The 6,745-nt window shown below is 37.9% G+C and overlaps 2 pseudogenes; one reads left to right on the top strand and one right to left on the bottom strand.

The window, feature by feature from the left end:
• LOC117021157 (RNA transcription, translation and transport factor protein-like) overlaps window positions 1-1,488 on the bottom strand; it is a 125,980-nt pseudogene extending 124,492 nt beyond the window's left edge.
• On the top strand, window positions 1,411-2,769 carry LOC117021601 (tubulin alpha-1A chain-like; annotated as a pseudogene).
• Window positions 2,770-6,745: the final 3,976 nt, after the last annotated feature.

Genomic DNA, 6,745 nt, shown 5'->3' with positions numbered 1-6,745 from the left:
AGTATACTCTGTGACGTTTGTACAATGACAGAATTGCCTAAAGAGGCATTTCTCAGAACCTGTTTTCATTAAGTGGCCCATGATTGTATTATTTTACCAAAGTATGTAACAAGTAAAATTTCATATCTCTCTATATACAAAGATGCAAAGTTCCTGTTCAGTGTGTTAACAAGTTAAATCCAGTGATATATTGAAATGAGGACACATTACGGCAGGGTAGGTTTATTCCATGAACACAGCTAATATTTAAAAAGTTAAGGAGTCCAATTCACCAAATTAACAGACTATTTAGAGAAAATGCACTTATTAATGTTAATACCATTTATTTAGAAAAGAAAAAGAAATTATCAGAAAAGGAAATTAAGAGAAAATCTTTAATCTTATAAAACGTAGGTACTGAATTCCTATAGTATTCATTCTTATTGGTGAAATATTGAATGTTCTCCCGAAAGTAGGAATGAGACAAGGATATCTCTTTGCATCACTTCATTTTTATATTTGCTAGGAATCCTAGTGAATGCAAAATGTTAGGGAAAATGTATTAAAATAACAATAGGAAGCAAAGAATAAAACTCATTTTTTTAAACAAGTGACACTATTGTGCATGTAGGAAAGCAAACAAAGCACAGAAATAATTAATGAGAGCATTTAACATTGTTTTTAATTTAATCAAGTCCGTAAGTGAAAATCAAATGATGAAAGATGATTAATTGTTTTTTGTTCAAACTTAAAATTCTCTTTGTCTAAAAATATCATTAAGAGATGAAATAATTCAAGTCATGGAGTGAAGGAAAATATCTTAAACATACTGCTTATGTTTATATGTCAATATGTCAATATGTACGGTACCCTAAAATCAATAGGGAAAGTCAACAATCACTTTTAAAAAATGAGCAAAAGTGTGGAAGAGTCACGATATAAAAGAGACTAAATGATTAATAAATATGTGAAAAGATATTCCCTTCATCCATCATAAGGGAAATACAAAATAAAACATAAATAGGATTAAAATACCCACGTAAAGGGCTAAGGATCAACAACTGGAAATCTAACTTTTGGCTGGTGGAAGTATGAATTGATACCATGTTGGAAAACTACAAATAATTACTGAAACCAAACATATACATATCCCATATGATTCAGAAATTCTATTCTGTCATATGGTCAACAGAAATGCCTACAAATGTGCCAGAAAATATATGTAGAAAAATAGATAACAGAACATTTTGTGGTAGTTTTCAAAACCAAAAAACATCTCACATGTCCATCAAAAATAAGAACTGAATAAGTGAATTAAGATATAGTTATATGGGTTCTCTTACTTCGACTGCCTAAGAGTCGCACTGTAAGAGGCAAGAACCTCTTCTTCTCAGCCATCCTCCTGGCAGCTGCAAAGCAGCAACCATTTGTGAGTGCATCTCCATCCACGTTGGCCAGGCTGCTGTCCAGATCAGCAATGCCTGCTGGGAGCTCTACTGCCTGGAACATGGCATCCAACCCAATGGCCAGATGCCAAGTGACAAGACCACTGGGGAAGAAGATGATTCTTTTAACAATTTCTTCAGTGAGACAGGTGCTGCAAGCATGTGCCCAGGGCAATGTTTGTAGAGCTGGAACCAACGGTCATTGATGAAGTTCACACTGGCACTAACGCCAGCTCTTCCACCCCAAGCAGCTCATCACAGGTAAGAAAGATAGATGCTGCCAATAGCCATGCTCATGGGTGCTACACCGTTGGCAAGGAGATCTCTGACCTTGTCTTGGACCAAACTTGGAAACTGGTCGGCCAGTGCACAGGTCTTCAGGGCTTCCTGGTTTTCCACAGCTTTGGTTGGGGAACTGGTTCTGGGTTCACCTCCCTGCTGATGGAATGCCTCTCTGTTGATTGTGGCAAGAAATCCAAGCTAGAGTTCTCCGTTAACCCAGGTCCCCGGCTTTCCACAGCTGTAGTTGAGCCCTAAAACTCCAACCTCACTACCCACACCACCCTGGAGCACTCTGATTGTGCCTTCATGGTTGACAATGAGGCCATCTATGACATTTGCTGTAGAAACCTCGATATTGAGCACCCAACCTATATTGACTTGAATAGGTTCATAGGTCAAACTGTGTCCTCTGTCACTGCTTCCCTCAGATTTTATGGAGCCCTGAATGCTGACCCGACTGAATTCCAGACCAACCTGGTACCCTCTCCCTGCATCCACTTTCTTCTGTCCACATAAGCCCCTGTCATCTCTGCTGACAAAGCCTACCACAAGCAGCTTTCTGTAGCAGAGATCACCAATGTGTGCTTTGGTGCACCAGATGGGGAACCAGATGGGGAAATGGGACCCTCGCCACAGTAAATACATGGCTTGCTGCCTGTTGTACTGTGGTGATGTGGTTCCCAAAGATGTCAATGCACCATTGCCACCATCAAGACCAAGCGTGCAATCCAGTGTGTGGACTAGTATACCACTGGCTTTGAAGATGGCATTAATTACCAGCCCCCCTGACTGTGGTACCTGGTGGAGACCTGCCCAAAGTACAGCAAGCTGTGTGCCAGTGAGCAGCACCACAGCTATTGCTGAGGCCGGGACACACCTGGACCATGAGTCTGACCTGATGGATGCCAAGCGTGCCTTTGTTTACTGGTACGTGGGTAAGGGCTTGGAGGAAGGAGAGTTTTCTGAGGACCATGAAGATACGGCTGTCCTTAAAGGAGACTATGAGGAGGTTGGTGTGGATTCTGTTGAAGGAGAGGGTGAGGAAGAAGGAGAGGAATACTAAATTATTATGTCACAAAGGTGCTGCTTTTACACGGAAGCTCATTCTGTTTTAAACACTGAAAAGCTGTGGTCTCAAGATTGCCATAGGGATACGAGAGCCAGTTTGGGAACTATAATCAATAACGTTGGAAAGATTTTGTGGGGGGTCGGATGGGCCATTGATAGACTGCATAGACTGTGTAGATGCCTGACCACTGCACTGTACAGCTGAAGCTGAAGCTGAATAATACTGAATGTCAACTAAAACTTAACGTATATATAGTCACAGGATATGGAGTACAGCATAAGGAATAGAGTCAGTGGAACTGTAACAGCTCTATACGATGTCAGAGGAGCAGTAAATTGGGGTAGAGGGGTTATCACTTTGTGAGGGGTATAAATGTCTACCTATTGCATTGTTACACCTGAAACTAATAGAACTATAAAAAAAGAAAAGCTGTGGCCTGATCAGTTGATGTGTATGGACCAGTGTATATTCTCATATATAAGTACTGGCCTATGTTTTAAAACACGATGCTTTGTTACCAACCCAACCTGTCCATTTCTCTGATGGGTTTGAATGAAGTATTCCCTGTCTTAAATGAAAAAAAAAGATGTAGTTATACAATGTATTACTCGACAGCAATGCAAACAATAAACTGCTGTCATACATAGCAACAGAGGAACCACACACAATGTTAAAAGAAGGCAGGCACAAAACAGTATTTACTCTATGTTGCTGTTTCTATAAAGATTTTTAAAAGTTCGCCCAATCTATGGATCTGAAAATTAAAAGTATTTACCATTGAGATGATGTGTAAGTGACAAAGAAGGGCATGAGTAAAGTCTCTGGGATGCAAGTTCTATTTGTCAATCTGTGAGTTGGGTATATGAACACGGATGTTGATTCTCTGTGAAAAGCCATTGAGCTCTAGTTTTACTGCTGATGACTTTTTGGAAATATATGAAATTGTGTGACACTCACTGCAAATCTACTTTTATAATATTTGTATCACCTGAACAAGATTCCATTACCACCCCTTTCCTAGGCAAACATTAATCTTCTTTGTCTTTAAAATTTGCCTTTTCTGGAAATTTCATATAAACTGGATCATAAAATATGTACTCATTTGTGTTTGACTTCTTTCACTTAGTATAATATTTTTGCAAATCATCCATTTTGTAGCATGGATCAGTACTTTATTTTAAATTGTTGAACAGTATTCTGTTGCATGGTTATACATGTTTTATTTATCCATGCAGTAGCTGATGGACATTTGGATTTTTCATTTTTTGAAATGAAGAATAGTGCTGCTATAAACTGCGTAGATGTGCCTTGTGTGAACACGGGCTTGCATTTCTCTTGGAGTAGAATTGGTACATTGTATTTCAAGCTTATGTTTAACATTGCAAGAAACTGCATCATTTCTACAATGAAGAAATGAAGTGGCTGCATCATTTTAGATTTCTACAAGCATTGTATGAGGGCTTCAGTGTCTCCACATCTTCATAAACACACTTTGTGATCTTTTTGAATATAGACACTCTGATGGTTGTGCAGTAACATCTTACATATTTAGAGCTGGTGGTGATATGGTTGCTTTGTTATCCATGTTGAATTTTGTTGAATTTGTGTTGAATTTTTTGTCTCAGTGTTTTGCTACATCTATCATAATATTGTTTTTCCCTTCTGATCTGTGAATATTGTGAAATTATATTTCCTAATATTAACATATCATACATTTCCGGGCTAAACAGTGTTGTCAAAAATGTAAGATTTGGTTGATAAATATTTTAGTTAGTAATTTTTCATCACTGTTTTTAATAATGTTGGGCTATGATTTTTTTTTATATACTGTGCGATCATTTTTAATCAAGGTTACACCATAATATGAATGGTAATGAGTCAATTTACTTTATTATTTCTCCGTGAAGCAATTTAAGTAAAGGGTTTTTTTTTGTTGTTGTTAGAATGTTGTCTAATTTATCTACAATCCCAAATGCATTTATATAAATTACATTTAATAGTCTGTTATCATTATTATTAAATCTTTTTGATGCTTTTCCCATTCTTACTCTTTACTCCAAGGATCTTAGAAAAATGTGTTTCCTGATATCCTGATATTATACGTGTTATTTGTCCAGTAATTTTATTCCAACTTATTTTGCTATTTACCAAAATTATCCATTATTTTGATTCTTGTTTGTGCCATTATTCAATGATAAAGTCAAATCTCCTTCTGTCACCATATATTTGACTCCTTTATTCTCTTCTACCACCCTCTACCCCCTTACCATCTGGTAACAACAAATTGTTGTCTGTGTCTAAGTGTTTTTGTTTATTTGTCTTGTTCATTTGTTGCTTTTTGTTTTATATCACACATATTACTGAAATCATACGGTTCTGGACTTTTTTTGTTGTTTATTTCTAAAAAATATTCTTTAGACTTTTGTTTGCTGAGAACTTAACCATCTGGTGGTGGAAAGTTTTAAAGGTTTATTATTTGTTGATTGGTTTTTGTCTTTTTGCCCTTCACTGTGACTTGTCATTTATTTTCCTGTTTTCTTTTTGGTTATATGACTAATTGAATTCCCTGAAGCATAATATGAGATCATGATTTTAGTTCATGGCGTTTTTATTGGGAACATGGAGGAAGAGAAGGAAGCTGCATCATGCAAAGGAACACGTTAGGGTTTCAAATAAGGCCTCCATCAATCCCATGGAGCTCTGAAGACGGGAAGGCCTTTCGGAAGTATTCTGAGTTGGGGCGAGGAGTTAGAGCCTTCTTGCTCTTCAAGGATCGGTGTTTGGACGTTGGCTGTCCTGGGAAGGGGCAGTGATTTTGGTGGAGGCAGCTGTCCTCCAGAGGGCTATTCCTGAGGAAGGCTGATGGCTGCAAGCTGTCTGCTGGAAGCACTTGGAATCGGTGGTGTAAAAAACCATTCCTTATTAAAGTGGGATCCAGATAGAATACCACAGTGTTGACTACAGAGTAACAGTTACTTTAAAAAATTGAGAGTGTCTTTTTTATTGTCTTCCGGTTTTAATATTTTTGTAGAATGAACTATCAACCTGTCGTAACTTAAAGTACAGCAGGCCCCACTTAGTCACGGTTTTGCTGTGCTCAATTTCAGTTACCTGCACTTGACCACAATCCAAAAATAGTATGTGGGAAACTCCAGAAATAAACGATTCGCGCGTTTTAAATTGTGTGCCATTCTGAGTAGTGTGATGACATCTTGCACTGTCCTGCTCTGTCTGGCCCTGGACATGACTCAGCCCTTGTCCAGTGTATTTATGCTGTCCATTAGACATGTAGTAGCTGTCTCTGTTATCAGATCTACTGCGTGGTCTGGCAGTGTTGGTGTTCCAGGAATCCTTCTTTTACTTAATAATGCCACATGCACATAACTTTTATTATAGTATATTGTTGTAATTGTTCTATTGTATTATTACCTATTGTTGTTAATCCCTTACTGTGCCTAACTTACAAATTGAACTGCATCCTAGGTGTGTATGTATTGGAAAAAAACACAGTATATGTAGGGTTCAGTACTCTCCATGGTTTCAGGCATCCACTGGGGGTTTTGAAGCGTGTCCTCCATGAGTAAAGGGGCCCTTCTGTAGTAGGGCCTTTCTTTTCTGTTGATCACACTTTTGTTTTTCTGTTCTACATGTCCTTCCTTCTTCCCTCCCTCACACATATCCTTCCTTCCTTCTTTCCTTCCTTCCTTCCTTCCTTCCTTCCTTCCTTCCTTCCTTCCTTCCTTCCACTTCTTTCTAATTCTACTTGCTATTATTTTTATTCCTGAATCCAAGGAAAAATGATTATAGTTGTCTTTTTTTTTTTTTTTAAAGTCTTACACACTACCACTTACTCTGGCATTTACTCTGTTCTTCTGATAATTCTATTAGATTTATGTTGAGTTTACTAATTTCGCCCCTGGACATCTTAGACTTCTTCTGATACTTTCCTTATTTTTTTCTCCATGTACTA

Source organism: Rhinolophus ferrumequinum, chromosome 4, assembly GCF_004115265.2.
Source record: "Rhinolophus ferrumequinum isolate MPI-CBG mRhiFer1 chromosome 4, mRhiFer1_v1.p, whole genome shotgun sequence".
In the NCBI taxonomy this organism is placed as follows: Eukaryota; Metazoa; Chordata; class Mammalia; order Chiroptera; family Rhinolophidae; genus Rhinolophus; species Rhinolophus ferrumequinum.
This window is presented reverse-complemented; position numbering and strand designations above follow the sequence as displayed.